This window comes from Podarcis filfolensis (assembly GCF_964270895.1).
Source record: "Podarcis filfolensis genome assembly, chromosome: 6".
In the NCBI taxonomy this organism is placed as follows: Eukaryota; Metazoa; Chordata; class Lepidosauria; order Squamata; family Lacertidae; genus Podarcis; species Podarcis filfolensis.
The window spans coordinates 82,409,423-82,433,958 of record NC_139609.1 but is presented as its reverse complement, the minus strand read 5'-3'; the positions used below and the strand labels follow the sequence as shown (position 1 = coordinate 82,433,958).

The following is a 24,536-nucleotide window of genomic DNA, read 5'->3' as shown; positions in this document are numbered from 1 at the left end:
CAAGTTGTTGCAGAGAGTGAAGAATGAAATAGGAATATAAGAACATAAACAAAGCCTGCTGAATCTGGGCAATAGCCCATCTAGTCCAGTATCCTGTTCTCACAGTGGACAACCAGATAATAATAATAATAATAATAATAATAATAATAATAATAATAATATACCCCGCCCATCTGGCTGGGCTTCCCCAGACACTCTGGGCGGCCTCCAACACAATATTAAAATACAATAATGCCTCAGACATTAAAAGCTTCCCTAAACAGGGCTGCCTTCAGATGTCATCTAAAAGTTTGGTAGTTGTTTTTCTCTCTGACATCTGGTGGGAGGGTGTTCCACAGGGCGGGTGCCACTACCAAGAAGGCCCTCTACCTGGTTCCCTGTAACTTGGCTTCTCACAGTGAGGGAACCGCCAGAAGGCCCTTGGTGCTGGACCTCAGTGTCCGGGCAGAATGATGGGGGTGGAGACGCTCCTTCAGGTATACTGGACCGAGGCCATTCAGGGCTTTAAAGGTCAGCACCAACACTTTGAATTGTGCTCGGAAACGTACTGTGGGAAACACATAAGAAAATTTGACCACAAGAACACTTTCTCCTCCTGTGGTTTCCAACAACTGGAACCCCAGCATGTCTTTGACTATCTCTTTGACGTGCTCATCACCACGAGGAGCCTGAAACAATCTTTGTAGGGAGGAGAGACAGAAGTCAAGTGACTTTCAGCAGAATGGGAAATGTAGGTTTGGACTTAGAACTGCAGGAGGACAACCTAAGCATTCAGTGACCTTAGAAGTCACCCCACACTAGCAGTTCCAGTTAGTTTGCTCCTGACACATTACTGTATTTGTGGCCTTAATTGAGGGACCTAAACAAACAAATTAATCACGGCGGCCCATAAAAATGACAGAATTCATATGGCAGCATTCTTCATTCCCTCCAATTTGTTTCCCAGAAATCCCCACAGCGATTTATTTGCTGAATATGCGAGTTTTTTACCCCCTTATGAAAATTACAAATTGTTGTCAAGGTTAACGAGTTAATATTCTCATTCAATATTTATTTTATTGGGGAGGTGGCAGGGTGGGAGGTGGGGGAGACTGAAAGGAAGGATGAGGCACAGCTATTTGTGCACTTTCTTTCCCTGCAAAGTCTAGTTTCTTAATCAATATGACAAGGACACTGTCCTTTGGATAATACCCTGAATCATCGGGATGAAAAAAAATGAGCTTTATTAATCAACAGCTCCTGATTAATTATTATAAAGTGAGGCTCATACATTTCTGTACATGTTAATAATTCCTGAAGAAGGCTAACAATGTCCCCGGTGATTTGAAGGCTTTGGGAGTTTGAATATTTCTGAGCAATGTCACAATAAATAGTCCAAGGGTACTAGTGTTCACTCACTAATCCAGTCCCTTTCAATCCAGTAAATGAGTAAAAACCTTCTTTTTCCTATTTCCCCATCTATAATTCATCATTTGCATACAAAGTAAGAAGCAAGAATCGGCAGCCTCATCAGTTTTCAAAATATCAAGGGACAACCCGGGTGATTTATAGCAGACTGCATTATCTAGTTTATATAACTAGAATTTTGCTGTTTAAAAAAAGAAAGTGAGAGAGAGAGAGAGATTCACAGACCTGAAATATCCTGATAAACAGTAGCTGTGTGCCACATAAATACAATGAAGGTCATGGGTTTCCCAGTGAACTTACGAGTTACATGGGACTTCATCTGAATATCAGCCCCCAAACCTGTTTAGAATCAGTGCTCAGGACTGAAACTTGTAAGGAAATGATAATGTAGAAAGTTCATCTAAAGATATACAGCCGGGGGGGGGGCAACCTATGCCCCTAGAGCCACATGTGGCCCTTGGGCCAATTTCACAAGGCCCTCAGAGTAATTTCATGTGGGGGAGACAAGGAAGGGGAGAAAATGGGTAGCAGAAAGAGAGAGAGAAAGGAGTAGCACAAAAACAAAGAGAACGTAGTAGACAAAAGAGAGAAAGGAGTTAGCCTCACCTGCCTCGATTCTAGGTAAAGGTAAAGGGACCCCTGACCATTAGGTCCAGTCATGACCGACTCTGGGGTTGCACTGCTCATCTCGCTTTATTGGCCGAGGGAGCCACCGTACAGCTTCTGAGTCATGTGGCCAGCATGACTAAGCTGCTTTCTGGCGAACCAGAGCAACGCATGGAAACGCCGTTTACCTTCCGGCCAGTGCGGTACCTATTTATCTACTTGCACTTTGATGTGCTTTCGAACTGCTAGGTTGGCAGGAGCAGGGACCAAGCAACGGAAGCTCACCCCATTGCGGGGATTTGAACCGCCGACCTTCTGATCGGCAAGTCCTAGGCTCTGTGGATTAAGCCACAGCGCCACCCGCGTCCCTTCCTTGATTCTAGTTCCACCCAATTTGGATCCACCACTGCTGAAATGCAGCACTGAAAGATTAGCCCTGATAGAATGCAACCCTGTGCAATAACCTGCATTTCTATGATAAGTAGGTTCTAAAGGAACTCTCAAACGTATTACAGCAGGCACCCCCAACCTGCTGCCCTCCAGATGTTTTGGCCTACAACTCCCATGATCCCTAGCTAACAGGACCAGTGGTCAGGGATGATGGGAATTGTAGTGCAAAACATCTGGAGGGCCGAAGGTTGGGGATGCCTGCATTACAGCATTGTGGCCCTCTGGATGTTGTAAGATTCCAACTAATCATCAGTCTCAGCCAGCATGGCTGATGGTCATGGCTGATGAGAGCTGTAATCCAATAAAACCTGGAGCGCCACAGGTCATCCAGCTCTGCATTACAGGATGGGGCTAAAATTCATAAATCTGAAGAGTGAGTGATAGATTTACACCATGCCTGACCAAATCAGGGGCTTGGTCATTTGCATCCCCCTTCCCTTCTGTACCTGAAGAGGGAGCTGAGTTCTGCACTTGCATCAAGGATAGCCTTGGTTCAGCCATCCATATGTTGAACCACAATTCCTATCAGCCCCAGCCCAATTGTCCGGGGATGGTCAAAAACAGGGGTGGACTTTGGTAATCTTTCGTAATATGACACCCTGCATGGGGCCAAAATTTGGTGCCCCCAAATAGATCTTCTCAATTATGGATCTTCTCAGTTTTGCACCCCCTTGGCTTGGTACCCCATGCGGCGGAACCACCCGCACCATCCCAAATCCAGCACTGTCAGGGATATTGGAAATTGTAGTCTATCAATATCTGAAGGGCACTGTGTTGGCTGTCCCTGATTTCTATAGTGCAAGGTAGGTAGCTAGATTGTGGCAGATGGTAACCCCATCAAAGTTTTCACCAATGGATTCTTCACTGAATAAAGAGGAGTCTCAGGCCTTCTTCATGGTATGAGGTATGAGCACGTCAGACCATGGTGTGCTCCGGCAATGGGCAGTGTTGTTGTTGTTTGTTGTTCTACACTTTTGTTTTGCTTTATTGTATTAATCCGCAACAGTGAGTAATATGCCATTGCTTTAGAAGATCATGTGACAATTTGGAAAGCCTGCATTTTGCCCTCTGGAAAGATGGGTTCTGATCACAGATAACTAAAATGAGATTAGGAACGTTTGCTTTCTCCAGAGATAACAGCAGTCTCGGTCATAAAACTACCATATGGCAGATTTGGCAGTCTTTACAGAGGTCCATGGTTTAATTATCGCAAAGACAGATTCAGTTCCCTACTTGCAAAATGCCTAGGTTCTCCAGACGGCAAAGCCTGGCAGTGCAATTAAAGGGAAAGCTGTGTTGTACTTGGCTCAAATGCGAAGTGACCTTACCACGTCCAGCCCTGTCACTTCCTAACATTTCACTCATGATTAAGTTTATCATTTCAAACAAACAACATCAAATGTCAGGTCTCTGGTCTGCTTAGCAAGGGGGGGGGGGATGCCACATTGCAAACCACTGAGTCTGCCTTTCCCATCAAGCCTGTGTGTGTGTGTGTGTGTGTGTACGCACACACACACACACACACACACACACACAAGAATGAGAGGAATACTAGTGGAAGGAAAATAGCATTTCCCCCCATTCTTCTTCCGTAACCAACAAACTACAGCAGAAATGATAGAGCTTAGGTAAAGTTTGCCTTAGAAAGCCAAGCCGAAATACCTTTTACTTCCATGTGTAAAAACCATGATAGACTATTTATTTATCTGTGTGGCACAATCCCTTTGTATAGGGTTTCCATTTTCTTTACAATTAAGAGCCAAAGCAGTGGTGAAAGATCCCTGTCCCAATGAGTTTACAATATAAATTTAAATAATATGTGGAGAAAGGCGTCAAGCAAGGGCTGGTTCTCAGCTTGAGAAGGCCCTGGGGAAAATACACTCTGGTGGACATCCCCTTCTGCTGATGAGTCCTAGAAAATTTATGCGGCAGGAGTGGACAGCAGAAATGGTGTTCTGACCAATGCTCTCTGCATTTCTAGACAACTAAACTGCTATTTTCATTTCGCATCATGCCCTGAAATCATGCAATGTTGGGAGCATTCTGTGGGTAATTGAAACAGTGGGTTGACCTACCTTGGAGCACAGGGCTTGAATACTTTTGGTCTTGTTTAATAAAAATGAATTGGGGAGGAAAATGTCATGAATCAGCATTGAGCCCTATGCAACCACAGCTTGTGGCTTCCTTCACTTCTGGAAGAACCCAAAGAAGGGCTTCAGAGAGGACAATCTAAAGGCTCAGGCCAGTTTTAGTATGCCAAGGCATATTTTAAGTCAGCCCTTCTCAACATCAGGTGCCCTCCTGATGTTTCTGACTACAATTCTCAAAAACCCTGAGTATCGGCTATGTTGGCAGGAGCTGCTGGGAATTGTCCAAAACATCTGGAGGGCACCAGGTTGGGGAAGACTGTATTAATTCACCTCATCTGCCATCACTCATCCCTGCCATTGTGCAACACTGTCTAATGTTGACTAGTTCATTCTGACAAGGCATGTTCAGAGTTTTTCTTGCAGATTATTTGAAGTCAGTTTTGTTTTTGTTTTTGCAAAACGTGCTTTGAAATGCATCCCTCCATGTGCAAAATGAAATCATTTTAATCCCCTGTTGCACTTCCTTAAGAAAATAAATAAACAAATAGAAATCTTGGAAATATTCTACATTCTCATTTGAGAGGCCACATCCCCAGGAGAAAAATCATTTACTGTATTTCCCTTGGGTAAAGATGGTGACAGGCAGAACAAGTTCTGTGCCAACTTTTAACCACCTGCTGAAAATATTTCTATTCTGTCAGGCGTGTACCGGCAACTAAGAACACACCCTTCCACAATGGTGAACTGATGTCTGTTTTTAACTTTTAAATGTTGCCTTTATTGTACAGTTTTACTGCTGTTGACTGCTTTGATATTTATTTAATGACATAGCAGTATATAATTTTTTTATTAAAAAATAATGTGAATCTTCCAAACCATGCCAGCTCATTAAAAAAAAAAAGTGTGCCACATAAACTGAATGAGAACTATCATTTGAATTAAAAGTGACCTTCTCCTGCATTATATGGTGTAAGAATCATACACCAAAGTTCTAAGTTCCTGTTTTGCCTCAAGCAGCAAAATGTATTGGGCTGGGCCTGGGATCATTCCATCCAGGCAGAACATCCAAGGAGCATGTGAAGTGGGTCCAGTGAGGAGCGTGACCTGAGGAAAGCATAAAGAGCCAAACAGAGAGGCCTAAAGAGCTGCATTTGGCTCATAGGTCTGAGATTTCCCACCATCCTTAGAGGCAAAAAGGCATACCCTCCAAGATTCCCCTGATGAAAATTGGGGTGCGTGTCTTTTGGTGCAGCCCTGTCAGGTAACTCAGGTGAGAGCATGGCAGCACTGCAAGGGCCAGCGCTGGCTGCAAGCACCAGCTCATCCTCCTCTGTGAGCTTGGTGGCGGCAGCACTGGGAGGGGAAAGTGGGATGTTCTGGGTTCAAGTCATAAGCTGGGATGGCTTCTGTAATTCCAAGGATGTCCCAGGTTGAAGGTTACGGAGGCTAGGAATTGTAACTTTGGTTGCACATTTTAAAAATGGTGGCAGGAAAGGTGCTACAGTGCTGGTGGCTAACCTATGGTCCTCCAGATGTTGGTGGAATTCGATTCCCATCATCCCTTGCTGGCCAAGGCTGATGGGAGGTGGAGTCCAAGAACATCTGGCTAGGTACAGGTTATACACATTTGTGCTACATAACATAATGTTTCCGGGGGTTGTAAGGAGGGGGAAAGATGGCTGCCCCATGTGATTTCCCTCCCCATGCCAATTTCGGAGCTCTCACCACTTTCAGACTGATAGCCGTTGACAGCAATGAAGACATAATGTTCCTGACGCTTTGGTGTGTACACGAAGGTCTGTGTGAGTCAGCTTTCTTATGCACTTCAGTGGAAGCAGGGATACTATGTACACATTCTCTTGCTTGCATAGAGCTGTTGTTTTCATTCGAGTGACTGGGGATGTTCTTGCAGCCTGAAAAGCTACTACTACTGTGAGGAATGGCTGGGTCTGAAGAGATGCATCTGAACAAACACTGAGAGCACAAGCAGTTTTCTATGATTATTTGATTCTCTCTCTCTTTAAAAAGGACTTCTCTAGCATTTCCTCAAATTCCTCATTAATGTTAATTCGCTGAAGATCACAGCTCTTTGCTTTAAGAATGAAATGTTTGGATGCCAAAGTACCAGTGCTGCTTAAGCCGGTCAAAAGAATGCTTTACAAAAAAAAATAAATCTATTAATTGGGAAGTGAAAAGGGAGAAATGGATGCATTCAGGGAAGGTTTTCTATTCTTATGTGTCAGAATAGCCTAATTCAAATCCAAATGGGATCCCGCCATTCTACGGATTTCATACAGCTCCAGGTAAACAACTAATGAACAGCCTGCCAGTTTCATTTTTATCAAGGGCCCTCAGAGATTCAACTGTGCCATTTCATAAAATATGCAGATGATAGTGGAGGGAGAATAGCAAAGGAGGCTTTGAAAATGATTCACACAACCTAAAAATGATGTTGAAAAGGGAGGAATTAAATATTCACAAAGTGAGAGAAATTAAGGCATATTAACTGTTAGACTGTGGAAATGAAGTGACTAACATCCACAGTGCTGATGAGCGCAAGATGATTACGGATCTGTCAAAAGTTTCTAATCCTGACATGGTGTGTGACGTTGAGGTGCTAGGTGGCTGGTAAGGGCAAAAAATTAGGGATGGGACAAGCCGCACAAACTTGACAGATCAGAGTCAAAGACAGCAGAGCGCTGCATTGATTAACATTAGGCTCAGCCCTGTATCAGAAATGAGCTGTAAACTTGAGGAAGGAATACTAATTTTGGTTACGTAACAGGACCCTCAGGGCTCAGAACATCAGCCGCGGTGCACTTTTTTTAGATGCAGGAGAAGTGAGAATCAGGGGCCAAAGACGTCTCTTGTGATTCTACCAAGTTCAATCAGCCTACATCAAGACTGCTTCTGACCCCCATCAAATATATAGAGGATATATGGCAGAGCAATGCAAAACTGGGAGGTAGTTGTGGAAAAACATGTGCCCCAGAGCAGATTTTGACTAGTCTTCATTTTTATTGTTATTTTAAAAGGAGTTCCTGGGTTTCAAAGTAACACATGCAAAAAAATTGTCCAGGCAGAGGCAGATTTAGGCAGCGTGACTGGTTCCCCCCACACTGGGCCAAAAGGGTGTCATAGGGCATCACAACTATGGTGCAGTGCACATGCAGAATGGAAGGCGAGAGGCAGGGAGGGTGCACACTGGGCACACCAGAAATTTGAAAGACAAATGGCCACCCCTGGTCCAGGGTATCCATTCTGCTTGCCATGTTTGAAATCACTCCTTGCGGGTGTAGAATTCTGCATAACACAGTGCAACAATTTCATTCATGGATCAGCCTCTTACTGTATTTTTGTTTTCCCCCCCTTCCATATGCACCCACGCCTACAAGGAACCCAAGGCAGCACACATGCAGTTGCTAGTTTGCCATCCATCCAGGCACTGACTGGATTCAGAGCTGCTTAGCTGCAACAAGGTGTTGGCTTCATGTGCCTTCAGGCCCTACCAGATTTCAAGGTGGCTAACAATTTCAGCCTTAAAACAATTGGCCAATAACATAGTCTACCAATGCAAAATAGAAAGAACCCATCAAAACAGCATTCAAATCATTTTAGAACAGGCTTCCTCAACCTCGGCCCTCCAGATGTTTTTGGCCTACAACTCCCATGATCCCTAGCTAGCAGGACCAGTGGTCAGGGATGGTGGTAGTTGTAGCCTGACACCATGGCAGTCCCAGCACAACCCAGAAGGGTCAGGTAGCAGCACTGCGCATTCACCTAAGCACTCTGTGGTGGCAGCTGGAGTAAAGGGCAGCTTGTTTCCACCACCACAGCCCTAGAAGAACAAAAATTGGAGTTAAGTTTTTTGCATGGTGTACACCGAGATTCAAACTGAAGTGTCACTTCAATGCAACTTTGGCTCAGCAGTGATCGGAAACACACATTGTGGATTCAAAGGCCCAGGTGAATAAAACTATTCCTCACTAGCACCAAGAGCTCGTAAAGATCTGTACAAGGTATGTGGACCTAGAAAAAACATAAAGAATAAAATAATAAGTGATAACTGATGTGCAAGAGCATATGAATAAGTAGTTTGCAGGCCATAGCCACAAACAAAATTGTGGAACTGAATTCTAAACACAGTGTGGAAAGACAGTCTTCCTGCTTCCCAAGAGTAATGCACCCAAAAGACCAGATCATTGATGACCTTCACAGAGGAAGGACTTTATCCATACAGTACCTTTTGCAGGAATTATTATTTTGAGACCTTGGCCTATGTCCATTTGCAAGTGGCAAGTCTAACATGAAAAGTCAGAAAAAGATTTGGTAAAGTGGATAGCCTGAATACATTAGGTGTGTTAAGCAATATGGAGGCCCAGCCAACGTAGAAATTAGTGGTAATTATTATATAATATGTAATGATGGGATTTAAATGGCTAACACATTTTCTCTGCCGAGATCATTTAGAACTGATTCATAGAAATGATTAAATTAATAGATCTTCTTTAAGACAGTGAACAGCTTAAACTAGACTCCTCGGCAGAGTTTGATCCCAGAGAAAGGAGTATGAATAGAGATTTAATAGAAATTGAAAGAGGAATTTCTTGGGCAGTGTGTAAATGTGTATTAAAGAGTCAAAAGAATCCTGTACAATCATTTCCCTCAAAAGAAGAAGGGGGGGAACCTATATATTTTGCAGATTTAAGTATTCTAGTGGAATTAGCCTCCAAGGACTTTGGAAGGTGAAAGAATAAGCAACCAAAGTCCCCCTAAACAATAGAATGGTGGGATGTATGAAAAGGCAGGGTGTTAAAGGATCACTGTCTACTTAGTTTAGGCTTAGATATTAGGCTTTTCATAAAACTGAATGGCTTTACAAAATCTAACATGAATAGCACTCCCCACCCCTACCCAATTTCCCCCTTTCATATTTTGTTTCCTTCTGTAAATTTAGGATATTTCTTTGGAGTAAAACAGGTGTCATTTGGGGATGTCAATGAATCAAGGTCAGTTAGTTATTCTCTCACAGGACATGTTTTTGTTTAGTCGTTTAGTCGTGTCCGACTCTTCGTGACCCCATGGACCAGAGCACGCCAGGCATTCCTGTCTTTCACAGCCTCCCGCAGTTTGGTCAAACTCATGTTCGTAGCTTCGAGAACACTGTCCAGGACATAGGAAGGTGCTTTTTACCAGGCCAAACTATTTGTTCACCTAGAATAGTATTCTCTTCTCTTGCTAGGGTCCTCCAGGGCTCAAGGCGGAGGTCTTAACTGATCCTTCTAAGTGGTTTCATGAAGCTTTGAACTCAGAACTCTTGGCATGTTCTCTGCCCTTGAACTATGACCCCCCCCCACATACTCTGCCATATATATATATATATATATATATATATATATATATATTCTACCAAGTGCCGGATTTACATACAGTGGTACCTCGGGTTACAAACGCTTCAGGTTACAAACACTTCGGGTTACACAACTCCACTACCTGGAAGTAGTACCTCGGGTTGCAAACTTTGCCCCAGGATGAGAACGGAAATTGCGCGCTGGCAGCGTGGCAGCAATGCGAGGTCCCATTAGCAAAAGCGCGCCTCAGGTTAAGAACGGTTTCCTCCGGAACCAATTAAGTTCATAACCCAAGGTACCACTGTATAAGCTAAACAAGCTATAGCTTAGGGCCCCAATCTCTGGGCCCCCCAAAAAAAATTAAAGGAAAAAAACTGGATGTACATTTCCAAAATATAAGATAAAAAAACAAATAAAATAAAACCTACATACAGCAACACTGTTTTGTGTTGTGTAGGCTCCTGTGATGTAAGTAATGGTCCCCGCCTGCTATATAAAGGGCCCCATTACCTTCAATAGCTTAGGGCCTCATCAAACCTAAATCCAGCCCTGGCTCTACCATCGAGGTTCCTCTCCCCTGATAAATATGATGTCAGATTGGGGGTGTTAAATGTTCGGGAAAAGTCAGAAGCCCAAGGCAGTATAAGTTCCTCAACTATGTTTATTCAACATTGTCAGTGACAATGGCTCACTCATAGGAAAAACAAAACCTGAACTCACAGGACTACACCATAAAAGCCCCAACAAGAACTGACTGTTGACGGTTGAAAGTGCATGCGCTTACTTGCCATTAGAACGTTCATCTACCAACTCTTCTACCATTGGTTAGAACGCGCCTTGTAACATAAAAAGTGTTATATCCAATACATAACAGGGGGTTTCGCCATTATCTGAGCCTCGGCTCAGTTGGCTTGAGCCAGTAATGGCCTGACTAAATAAAGAGAAAACACTTGGCTACTTGCTGAGCAGTAACTTGCCCAGAGGAGGCTGGTTCACATGAGCAATTAGGGCTCACCAAGCTTTTTCTGCCTGCCCTCACCTTGCATTCAACCAGTCTAGGGGATGGCACTGGCTATCAGCTTCCTCCTCCTAACTTGCACTTTCCGAAAGAATGCACAAACTGAGGCATGGCCACCCTTTGAAACGTGCAATTCTCCCAATTTTGCAATGCCACATAGTGCATACAAAAATGCACATGCCACTGAAAAGAGCATACAAAACTGCATTATATGGGGGAGGGGGAGAGAATGCTTTGCAAAAATATGTACATCAGGTACGACTGCATACTAGGGAAAATTAATGTTACCAAAGGCATTCAAATAACACAGACCAAGTCCAGAGAGGAAAGAAATCCGGACGATACTTTAGTGAGAAAACTGAACAAACCTTAACACTTTAACACTGACAGGATTAACCCTTTATACGCACATCGAATGATCCCCGCGGTTGCACTTCCAGCAATTCACACTGAAATGCTGATTAGTTTTCCTGAGGACTTAAAAGAAAAAAAAATTGCAAGCGGATGCAAAAATGTGGAAAACTGAACTTAAGACTGGAAAGATGAGAAAGCAAAACTGACCGATTCACCGATCCCTCCTAATCCATCAGTCTGTGTGAGCTGTCTGTTCAAGGCTGGAAGACTGGTTTGGCTCTCATGCACAGGAGAGAACTGCTAGAAAAGCAGGAAGGCATGTGGAGCTGCTGCTTTTGAATGGGAGCGATTGGACTCTCATGTGCAGGGCACAGAACAACTCCCACAGGAATTCTCACACTTTTTACTAAAGACCCCACTAAAGGGGGGAGCATTTTCCTGTCATCATATTTCCCATTTCACTGCCTTCTGCTGCCTTAATCCTGAGTGTGCTTTGGGAATAAAGCAGCAAATATTTTTTGTTACGGTGGGAAAATAAATTGCTTTTACCAGCGAGTGTTTCAGCACTTTAAGATTAAAAGAGGAGGCAATCCCAAAGTGCAAGGCGACATTTGACCGTCATCCGTCGAGCTCCACGATGCAACCACCATTTGGGGAAACCCATAAAGGCCCTTCATGAAAAAGGCCAGGCAAAACTACAGTTCCCACAATTATCTTCAGATCAGTGCAAAACAAACAAACAAGCTCAGTTTCTCATGAGGAAACATGGGCACAGCAGCAATTGCAGTGGGAGGTACAGTCACCTGCATGCACAAGATGGATGGATGGAATCATTGTCCAATCTGCTTAACCTCAAAGAAATAATGTTTGAAGGCAGCCGTTCCTCACTGCTGATCTGTGGGCCCCGGGGGGTCTGCATGACTCACCCAGGGAATCTGTGGCACCATTCACATAGCAAAAATTACCATAGAGATATCAAAAATTTAAAAGTAGGGTGTCAATGGCTTGGCTTTCGAAAAACAGGGGGCCTGCAGTATTTAGCTAATTGGAAACCTCTGTTTTAGGGTATTTGGAGAGCACTCTTACCAATTTCATTAGAGGAGAATGAGTCTGGAAGGGAGATCCTTTCTACCGCTTGACTCCTCATCACCTTTCCTTCTTTTTCTGATTTTTAAGCATGGGTGCAAGGGCTTATTTGGTCAAAATAAGCCGCTCTGAGCCCGGCCTTGGCTGGGGAGGGCAGGGTATAAATAAAAATTATTATTATTATTATTAAAATGATGCAACCCACAGACAAGAGAGAGGTATGTGCAAACTTGGGAGAGCGCCTTAGTTTGCAAATGCACAAAAATACTTAGGGAGGAAAAAGAGACCCTAATTGGGGGAATTAAAAACAAATAACAGCCCAATGAGGGTTGAGGATGCTCAGGAGCCACAGAATGCTGCCTGGTTGTTGAAAGATGGGGTGGGGGACAGAAAACCAGGTGGGAGGGAGAATGTCATGAAATGTATGGTTGGCTGAAACCGTGAACAGGAGCAGTCCTCACTTTGCTGCAAGTCCCACTTGTCATTTTTAAAAAACTAAAATGCCCTGAATACAGTAGGTCAGCCTTTCCTCGTGGAGAATTTGCTCCAATCCCTTGGCCATTTTGGTTTCCCTCCGAGTATTAGGGTCCCACCTTGTGTTTCAAGAATGGCAAGAAGAGAAGAGACTTCCCAGACTAGCTCCAGGCATTTTCAGGACCTGCTTAACTCTGTATTAGTCTCTGTTAATAATCAAGAGCAGGTCTAGAGCTGCTTACAGTATATCACCTACTCTGCTGGGAAAGACCTGTCATCCCTCTCATTCCCTTTTACGCGAATTGTGAAATTGATAGGTCACTGGCGTCTTGAGTAGCACTCAGAAGGCATTGTATTTATTTCAGTTTACAGTTCTCCCTGTGCCATAAAGAATGTCTTTCCACAAAGCATATTTTCACTTCATTTTTCATATTCCCAGGGACAGAACATATGGTAATCTTTAGAAGTCGATCCCAGAGGGTTACCCAAATGCTATATACCAAGCGGGCTTTCTGGTTTTATTGTTAAAATTCATGTTCTGTTCTTATCCCTAAATATTCCACTTCTGGGCTTAGGCTCTCTCCCTCTCTCTCTCTCATAATAATACTTAAAACTGAAAGCCAATTGTGTTTGCTACAGGGATCGTGAGCCAGGCAGTATATACAATAAAATATTATAGTCACATTATTGTTCAGTGCAAGGAACGTGCAGATTCTGCTCTGGCAGGAGTCTAGTGATGGTGGTGAGTCCTGTTCCACCCTGTTAGAAAGCGGGTAGAAATTTGATTCAGTGTGCCTTTTAATGTGAACCTTGCAAATTCCCACTTCCCAAAATAATGCAGCAACTGAAACACAGCTCTTCTTTGAAATTCACACTTCTCCAAAGTCACACACTGGCCTAGCTCTCTGCATTGGCTCTGCACCCTAGAGCATCCCCAGCACTCCGCAATGACTATGCATGGCAAGGGAAAATCAGTAGTGATATGCAAGCTGTCTTTCAGGAATGTTTGCCTGCCCACTGGTAACCTTCTCAGTGAGGAACCCCAGGGTGGATCCTTGAAGCACAGCTTGAAAACTTCTGCACCACTAGGCTAGGAGTGTGTGTATCTACTCCTGGCTCCAGCACTAAACTTGCTGACCTTGGCCAACTCATTTAACCTCTCCTGCCCTCTATTCTCCCATCTGCAAAATGAGGATATTGACATTTACATTCTCATATAAAGTGCTTTTAGATCTATGGATGGATAAAAAGCGCTAAGTAAACCAAAACTCCCAATTAAATTAATTGGAGAGAAGGAGTCAGGTCAATCCTGTAGCTAGCTTCATTTCCACACCTCTTAAATTTCTCCTGTCTTGTTATTGAACATCCCATTTATTGTACGGAATACATGCACGCCCGCTGAGGTGCACTCCCCAGGTCAAAACTAAGGCACTTCCTTGGGGCAGAACACAAGATGCTTACACTGCTACTATAAGGTCTTTCCAAAATCAGAATGCCAGGCTTAGTTTGCAGGGCAATCAATCCAATACCCTCCCAGATCAAAACTCCCCCTTTGACTCTCCTTCTCAAACACATGGACAGTAAAATTAAGTGGAATAAAATGAAACCTTTCTGCCACATCGTTGATTCAATGCTTTATGTGTGTGAGGAACATAAATTTAACTGGGAAGATGATCCCATATTAGAGTTACTGCCTGTTTGGGTTTCATATGGGTGGCGGCGGGAGGAGGGGGACGTGTACATATGGACATTCTTGCACGTTTGTGAGCTGTAGGTGGTTATGTGAATATATGACATACTGTTGGAGAGGTGCCTGTCTGCTTGTCATGTAACAGCTTCAAACAAAACATTAGTGCTATAAATGGAAAAATAAGTTTAGTTATTGAACTAAAATTTTGGGTGGGTTCATGCATACCGGACGTAATGACTTCTCTCGTCTTGATGATTGACAGCTGAATGTGTGAACTGACTCCTCAGGAAAGTGCTGCCTATGAGGCAATGGGAGAAAGCATGAAAACTAGGAGTGTGCATCATTTCCCTGTGGCTCCAAAATAATGAGGCAAACCAGAGTGACTTTTCCAGTTTTTCCTTATAAAAGTAAAATTAAAATTAAAAAAATCCTTCCAGTAGCACCTTAGAGACCAACTAAGTTTGTTACTGGTATGAGCTTTCATGTGCATGTACACTTCTTCAGATACACTGAAACAGAAGTCACCAGACCCTTATATATAGTGAGAGGGTGGGGAGGGGTATTACTCAGAAGCGTGGTGGGAGTGGGTGATTGGCTGATAGGTGTGGTAAACCTGTTAATGACTGCAATTGGTCTTACAGGAAAAAGCAAGGTGTGAGATGGCTAAAAATAGCTTTATCATGTATAATGAGATAAGAATCCAATGTCTCTATTCAGACCAGGTCTCTCCATGGTTTTAAGTTTGGTAATAAGTTGCAATTCAGCAACTTCTCTTTCCAGTCTTTTTCTGAAATTCTTTTGTAAAAAGTAAAATCAGTTATCTCAATATTCCATGGACCCAACTTTATGAACTTTAGCTGGTTTCTTATCTAGAAGCACCTCTGCCATGTCCACAGTTTTCAAATTAATTTCCCATTTTTTTAAAAAAAACACCCTAGAAATTTGTTTTATATTTTCCTACTTCCAAACAGGAAAATCTGCCCTTGTAGGAGAATCATTCCACCTCTCTTTCTGAAACTTGACAGGCTTTGTCTCTTCAGAAGGGAAGACCACACCTGCAATGTGGAGACAGATAATTAAAAAGGTTCCTGCATTGGAAATCTCTGGTGGATCAGCCTGAAATTTGGCAGACTTAATCACTTTGAAGATGGTCCTTTGCCTGCAAATTTCATCCACCTAAGTGAAAAGCAGGGGAAAGTTGTAGCTGTTTTAGATCCCCTGTTGTAGCCAATAGGGGTGAAACAAAGCTTCAGATTTAACAGATCAGATTTGGATCTGAATAGCAGATCCAATAGAAACAACACAGAGCATATACAAAACTGACTAGGTTGCTTCCAAATGCTACAGTCAAAGATGCAAGGTGGATAATGTAGTTCCCTGCATGCGCCTAATGAAAACCACTCCCTGTGGTGTTTGATATGTTCTGGCACAGTTACTCTCCCATGACTTATTTCTTTCATTTCATTTTCACCTTTTTGTTCCACCCTTCAAGTCAGTTTAGAACAGCCTTTGTCACCCTGGTACTCTCCAGATGCTGGCTGGAACTGATCAGAATTTTACTTCAAGACATCTAGAGGGCAACAGGTTGATGAAGCCTAGTTTGGATGGTCCTCTCCTTCCTATTATATCCTCACAGCAGTCATATGAGACAGGTCAGGCTGAGGTTCAGTGAACAGCCCAAGGTCACCGAGTGCTAAGTGGGGATTTGAAAGCAGATCTCCCTAGTCCTGGTCTAACACTTTGACACTGGATTTGTCAAATGATAAAGCTGTGTATGTGAACCAGGCCCTTTTCAAAGCTGAATTGACCAAAGCCTAGTCAGCAACTGCACTTTAAAGAAGTGACTTGAATTAACTTTACATAATACAGTATAGGCAGTTATAGGCGGTATATATTGTGCCTATATAAAACATTGCATCATCCTCCTCCTCTGCAGTCTATTAAAAAATAAAACTTATACGTATGTATATGTAAACATTATTCCCCAGTGGATGAGTCCAAAATCTTGCAGGCATTGGGTTGTTCTTTAGGCATGGAGAAAAAAGACCGAGTTCAATAACTCATTTTATACTTCTATAAGGTGACTTTGGCAGACATGTCATGCTAAGCATCTAGATGTATCCACATACCGTATTTTACCATGTATAAGACAACCTTTTTTCTGATTTTTTTGTGATAAATTGAGGGTCATCTTATACACGGGTTAACATGCAATAATAATAATAATAATAATAATAATAATAATAATAATAATAATTTATTTATACCCCGCCCATCTGGCTGGGTTTCTCCAGCCACTCTAAGTGCTAAGTAAGCAAGGGCTGCTGCTGCGGCAGTAGCAGGGAAATGTTGGAAAGGAGGCTGCTTACCCGTTCTTCTCAGCTTAGGAAGAGTATTTGGTGAGTGCCAGTATACGGTGTACAGTTCCGTCAGCCCAAGAGGGATCGTCGAAAATTTGCTCATCAGCTCAGTGAACTTACAAAAGAAGCTCAGCGACTGTTGAGGGCTCCCAAAAATAGGTGTCGTCTTATACATGGGGTCGTGTTATACACGGAAAAAATACGGTATATATCTCATCTCATCCAGGTTTCCAAATGCAATCTGTGCACGTATTAAGGAGCTCACAGACTTGAGATGCGTGTGGATAACATGGCATAAACCAAATTTTAAAAGAGCCTGATTGTGCAAATGCATCTTAATAACGTTCTGATAGTACAACATACAACCTAAGTCAATATGCTAAGCACACCCTTTTCCCTGAGTGATGGGAAACTCTGTTAGCCTTTACAGGAAGAGAGAGCCCTGGAGATTTATAATGCCTTAGTGACCATCTATTTATTTACCCAAATTCAGGGTGGTTTTGTTTTTTTTAAAAAAGAACGTAGTACGTACTATGTCCCAGAAGAAATCACAGAAGCAAGCAGAAATTACCACAACAACACACATGTCATATAATCCCTAAATTACTATTTCTCAAAAAAAAAAAAAAAAAAAAAGCTCTGTGCAAATTCACCCAAAGCAGGCAAAACTGAATGCAGCCCTCACCATGCCTTGGGTTTCTTTCTGTCTCCAAGTGCCCATCAGGGTCCATTATAGCCTTCGGTGATGAGGCCACAACACAGTCAGGTGGAGAACCTGTGACCTTCCATATGTTGCTGGCCTTCAGTTTCCAGCAGCCCTAGACAGTATGACCAATGGTCAGGTGTGATGGGAGTTGTGACCAAGCAACATCAGAGGACCACATGTTCTCCACACCCTGGCATGGAAGGAAGGCAAATTGACACAGCAATACAATGTGTCTCACAGTAATTGAAGCAGATTTCCATCTTTAAAAAGGAAGGACAACACTAGCATCACCCTCCCTTCTTTTTTGGCTGAGGCATGTCTACTTATCAGCAAATAATTTGGTGGCTTCCATATGCTTGTTTACCTTTCCTAGCACTTCCTGTGTCTGAGAAGAGAAGGAAAAACAAGATGTCTTCTTTATCGGTAGTCAAAACTGTCAAAGCAAATGAGAGAAAACTTGCGGAACTAAATTAGGCAACATAAATTATGAGAGGAGATTCGTGTACATTGCCACTAATGTGTGTGAAAAGCTTATAACATGAGATACCAAAGATCTATTAGATAGGAACAAGGTAAGCAATGGGCCATGGAACTCTCATGGTTCTTATTGGAAGCTGAATACCAGCAATGACCACAATAGTTTGAAATGCAGGACAGAAAGGTAGAGTTCAAGATTTGTCCAAATAAGGCTCAGTATATTCACCCAAAAATGTAACCAGAATTGCATTCAAGGCTTGGGACTAACGTCCCATCGGCCCAGTAGATTTATCTGCAGAATGGGGAGTGAGAGAAGTGTAGCCCAGTGTGGACTTGACTTTATGTGACATTGAATCACACAATAGTGGAATTCGAAGGCACCCCAGAGCAATCTAGTCCAACCCCCTGCAATGGAATAATCTCAACTAAAGCATCCATGACAGATGTCCACCTGACCTCTGTTTAAAAACCTCCGAGGAAGGAGAGTCCACAGGATCCCAAGGAAGTCTGTTCCATTGTTGAACAGCTCTTATCATCAGGAAGTTCTTCTTTACTTTTAGTCGGAATCTCCTTTCTAGTAACTTGAAGCCATTGATTCCCTCCCAGAGACTTCAAACAACTAAGTAGAACTGCAGCTGGCTGCTATCTCATGGAAGATCCATGGTCAGATTTCACATTCCTTTTGTTGCTGCATTAAAGTAGGGTGGGGGACCTTTTTGGCAACCCAATGGCCAACTTTGACAGCTTACTCGTCAATCACATGATGACACCACAATGTCACATGAGTGACAACAAGTGGGTTACCCCTTTGCAAGCCTTCCTGTACCTCCTCTTTCCATCCCCAATGAATTTAAGATTGAAAAGAGAGAGAGATAAACTGAGAGTAACTAAAATTGACAGATTTACCCATCCCTAACACCCTGAGCTGCTTTTAGTATTGCAGTGGGAAAATATAGACACCAGTATTTTATTTAATTTTTTTATTATGGGGATGATAGTAGTTTGGGGAGAGCACTTTAGTTCAGGAAGTCTCACCCCATAACTCTGAATCAAATTCACAACTTCCTGTGAAATTTTTTTTAAAAGTAAAAATGAAAATCTCAGGTGATTGCATCATGAACTTCCCACACCAGCTTTTGAGCAAATTGTTGGACCACACGATGACAGCCAAGAAAATCTGGATCCCTTTCGACCTGTTTTCTGTCCTAGCTGCTGTTGTGTTTATGTCTGCCATTTTCTTGTATGATTTTACTGATGATTTTTTTTTTTTTGTTTTAAATTAAGCTGTTGTAAGCTGCCTCAAAGGCTTTTATGTTGAAAGGCAGAGTACGGCGCTCTTAAATAAACAAACAGAGTTTGGATCTGAGTAGATGAGAAATTCATCATGCTAACAAGATGAGCTTTAAAGAAGCAAAACACCTATAAAGGCATACTAAAATGATGATATTGGTATCTTGGTAATACTTGTTGCAGTACAGTTACTCTAACAATGTAAGACTCCTCATTCATTGTGTCTGCTGTTCTTCCAACAGCACTGTACGTTCAGCCACTATTAATATCCCCATTTTGCAGATGGAAAGACTGAGGCTGAGAGAATGATGGCCACCTAATCATTTTAGATAGAGGTTGATGCACACATGCTCTCGCGCACGCATGCACACACACACAAATATTGCTTGCAAGACATTGGCTCCCAAGGGCCTCCTTGCATTAAGAAAAGATTATCACTCATCAGTTTCATTACGATTATGAGCCTGGCAGGAGGAAGGGGTAATCAGCAAAAGATGATCATCTCCTTATCACAAAGCTCTTCATCCCAGTGTTTAAAACTCTTGGACTCTTGCTGATGATGATTCATATCCCACCAATTTAACTCCAGTGGCCATAGTCTCTTGTTAGCAGAAGGATGACATTTGTGAAAATTCATGCACTAAAGCAACCCCAACAGGAAGCAATGGCAGAGCAGAGGCAAGGATAAAGACAAACTATCCCATGCAATTTACCTTCCTTCAGCAGTATATTCAATTCCATAACACCATTATCACACACCCCTATTTTTCTCTCTGTCCCTCTCATCACATGAGCGGCTCTTACTAGGCACACACGCACGCACGCACACAAAAATCTATAAACTCTTTCCAGGAATACAAAAGCATTCTCTATGATGTTGATAAGAAACAGGACAGTCACTCTCCCCTGACATATTTGTTCTTTAAAAACAAATCAATGGCGCAGAGATTTGGCACCTGAATGCAGAGCATCGGCTTGATGAGGCAAAGATTGTCTTCATTAAGGGCATTAATATTCATAGAGAGTAGAAAATCTGACACAAGAGAGGACTCACTAACCTTTTCTCATATTAGATTTTTTACTTCTTAACACAATTACAGTCCGGCAATGACTTAATTAATGCTGCTTTTCGTCAGGCTCCTTTAAAGAGCTGTCAATTTGGTCCTGCAGAGGCTGTCAGCGAAAGAGAAAGACAGTCATGGAGGCTAAAAAAGACACAGGAAGGAATTCAAACACTTAATAACATTCAAAGTGCTATGCAAAGTCACACATCAGCCTGGATTAAAGCAATTTTTTTGTCTTTTCTCCTTCCCTACTTATGCTAATAATACGCAGGTATAAAAACGGGGCAGTTATCAACTTGTGGCTTGGGGATGGTGGACAGAGAGCACAGGGGAAAAGTCGCCCAGATTGCTTTATCCTTTCTTTCACAAGTATCAGGCACATTTTAAATCTACTGTTGGGTTGGGGGGGGGGGGTAGAGAGAGAGCTCAAATACATCTCAAATGCTCACATAATGGAAAATATACTCCAAATATGAAGGTCTGATGCGGCTTCTCTTGAAATTTGCTGCAGCAGCTGGCTATCTCAAACAGCAACCATCTCTACAGGAAGATAAAGAGATCTTACTCACCTGTTCAATCCTACACATGTCTGCTCAGAAATAACTCCCATTGAGTTGAATGGGTAGCATTCCCAGATAAATAGGACTGATTTCAGCCTTAGTTATTTTAAGTATGATCTAGCTGCTGGAGTTGTTTTTATGTTGGTTTTGGTGGGCCTAGCAAACTGTAATCAAGGTGTAGTTGCCATGATTCCTTTCAGTTTCATTCATAAAGGGAAGGGGGCGCAATTCAAGTTGCAGTTAGGAATGGAAGAAGCCATCTATTTCCATCCCAAACCATGTTTGTTGCTTGCAGCTGTGTTTCCATTCCACTGCAGTTCGGCTTCTGACAAAAGCTGTTATTCGTCTTGTGGTCCCCAGTAGCAGAACTTCACAGAATTATGTAACTATGCCATTATTTTGTTATTCCACACCATTCTTTTTAATGCAAAGGCAATTCTTTTCCAATCAAAGGAAGTAGGGACGGGAACATATTCAGTTATGTTGCCATTTTTGCCATTTCAAAACAGCAACAACAGTGAATACTGATCATTCCTGCTGGATTGATTTTCATTCTGCGCATAGTCTGAATAAGCAAACACCAGCAAGTTCCATTCTCATTTTTGTTTCTGCTGGAATTCTCCAGCATCCATCATTGTAGCTTTTTGTACAATCGGTGATAACTCGCATGGTGGGGTGGAACTGCAGAGCAACACGCCTGACATTGAGATGATTGCGCCCTACCTGGAAAGGGCTGGGATGGGGCAGGATGATGAGGTCAGGGTTGCATGGACACCCTGGCAGAACCTACCCAGTCCTCCCACCACAGTGCCCAAACAGCCCCAGCCTCACTGCCACCCTGCCCCCACACCAGCCTTGTCCATATAAGTTGCAGCAACACTGGTGTCAGGAGAAGGGCTCCCACCAGAAGGGCTGCCTCTGCCTAAACTTTGACTGGTTTTAATTGTTCTGCACTCTTCGGGATTGTGTTCACACTATAGTGTCAGGAACCACTCGATCTGCATGCAGCTGCTCCATGTTGTGACCCACTGAATTGCAGGTGGCAATTTGTCAGGGATGAATTTTTCGCCAGTGGCTTGGCTCAACACATCCAGGCTGACCATTGGGCAGGGAGGAGTATAAAGGGTGTCCTGTTACAGCTGAGCCTTGATTAAGCCTCAAGGATGGTCACTTAGTGGAAATGCCTTGGACGGCTTTATTGCATTAGGCACTAGGCGTGGGGAAAGGCCTTGTTAGAATTCCTGATCTATGATTGCAGTCATAGGATGGTTATCTATCACATGACCGTATATGTTTTGACTCCACAGAGTGGGAAGTGACGGAGACAGGATGTTTGTGTTACTGTGTTCCATGGTGTGGGACTATTGTCCTTTGTTCTTTTTCTCTTTCCTGTCTGATGCTAGAGAGAGAGGGAGCCATGTTGCAGTGCTCCATGTATGTGTTTATATGTAAATAAAGTAGATTAGCCAAAATGCTGAGTTGCTGAGGTTCTCTTACGCAACTGCGCAGACTCTGCAGATCCCTAAGTGTGCTGCTGTCAGTTGGCATCAGCCGCTGTGATGTTCGGGCTAAAGAAAACTTATGAAGCTCCCGAACGATCAACCAGGAGGGAGAGAACATGCCAGTCAGGCATGTGTCTCTGCCAGGGTCCTACTTGAGTGTAGGCTGAACTCCTGACAGGCCTGTGTATCTGCATGTACAGGAATTTTCAGGCCTCTTTCCATAATGAGTGAGAGTTCTGGTTCTTTAAGCCTTGGCTTAGTTCACCTTTCTGAGCAAAATGGAATTTTCTAATGTTCTGGGGTGTGATTCAAATGGGAGTCAGGATGAGCTCCTTAGTAACTGCCTTCTACCTTAGAAGACTTTTCATTTACTTAAGTCTTCCACAGATGCTCTGCTTCCCAGTCCCTTCAGAGGTTAGGTATCCCCGCTGACCTAGCACACTTAAACTTTGCATCTCTCACTCCCCTTGAACATTCCCCAAGCCTTCTGGCACCGTGCAAAAAACATAACAATTGGAGACCTTTTGAGGCAGGATAGAAGGCTATGTTGTTCTATGCCTCTGTGTTCCACTGAAATTATTTCCCAGATTTTATTTCTATTTTCCTCTGCTGTTTTGTTCTTTTATAATTGCTTTTATTGCATTTGATTGTGTTTATGTGCATTTGACATTTCTGGACGATTGTTTCCGACTGAAATATAGGCTATATGGGTTGGGAATAAAACAAAACAAAACAAAATGTACATATCAGCTGGGCATGTTTTCCCTGATGGGGCAAATAGCAGGCTCAAGGATTGTGCTGCTGCTGGTGGTGATTTAAATCAGAAAAATGACATGGGGAATTTGATAGCACCCTCCTACTCTAGCATCATAGTCCTGATCTAATTCATCCCCACAAATAAATAAATAAATCATGGATTTCCCACATCTCATTTAGTTTGGTCTTCAGAACTGCACTCTAGGTGAGCATTCAAGTGTTCGATAAGAAGCATACCATGCTGCTTGCAATGTTTGTGGCAGATCCATTCCTAAATATAGGCTGGTATTTCAGAATGCCTTGGGTTACTCATAGACTAATCCATCCCAGGATAATAGACTGAAAGGACAATGGAAATACCAAAATAAAGAACAATATTATGCTTGTAGCTACATGCAAAGAAGGCACCATGGCATCAAAGCCTACTAGGGGTGGTTGAAGCAGTCTTGATCCAGTCTCGGTCCCTTGCACTTGAGTAGCCTGTTCCATCCCAAGCTTGTGTGGGTTTTTAAAGGAAAAATCCTTAAAAATCTATATGCTTTCAACAGAATTACATTATTTCGACCAACTGACAAGGCGGTCCAACAGAATCCGTAGTTCTTTCTTTCTTTCTTTCTTTCTTTCTTTCTTTCTTTCTTTCTTTCTTTTTAAAAAAGTTTCTAACTGTGAAGAGAGATTGATTTGTTAAAACACTCAAGGAATTGTGGTTCTGTGAGAAGAATAGGGGCCTCCTAACCACTCTCAGCGCCCTTAACAAACTACAACTCCCAGGATTCTTTGGGGGAAGCCATGGCTGTTTAAAGTGGTATCATAGTGCTTTAAATAATGGCGTGAATGTGGCCTTAGCCTGCATCCAGTTGTTTACTTCTTAGAACCCCAGGCCCTCTGAAAAACAACACAGCTTGGTCTTTCTTTCTTTCTTTCTTTCTTTCTTTCTTTCTTTCTTTCTTTCTTTCTTTTTTTGCAGTTTGGGTATGGCTCTATTGCTGCCCCGATGCCAGTGAATAATGCATGAATTTCCTTCTCCATTTTGGGCTCTGCTTCTGCCTATTTGGACTGGCGCAGCTTGGTAAAATGATTAGTAGCTTTTGTGGCACATGGTGACATATGCTGAGCAGGCCTTGCAAATATCAACAGCTGTGGGCAAGCATTAGGTTCGAATTTTCCACAAGCCTCTCCTTCTACTCTCAAATCTGTGACACTAAACACATATTTGTCCTCTCTCATGAGATAGCATGCAGCTCCTCTCTCTCTCTCTCTCTCTCTCTCTCTCTCTCTCTCTCTCTGACTTTCTG

General features: G+C 42.8%; 1 protein-coding gene and 1 long non-coding RNA gene across 2 annotated transcripts in view; both read right to left on the bottom strand.

The window, feature by feature from the left end:
• TSHZ2 (teashirt zinc finger homeobox 2) overlaps positions 1 to 24,536 on the bottom strand; it is a 566,094-nt gene that overhangs the window by 418,735 nt on the left and 122,823 nt on the right. The window lies entirely within an intron of this gene.
• On the bottom strand, positions 15,336 to 20,777 carry LOC310764970. Its single transcript, XR_014549392.1, has 3 exons — positions 20,418 to 20,777; positions 17,957 to 18,025; positions 15,336 to 15,581 (listed from the first exon to the last, which is right to left on the bottom strand). It is a non-coding gene; the product is annotated as an uncharacterized lncRNA (long non-coding RNA).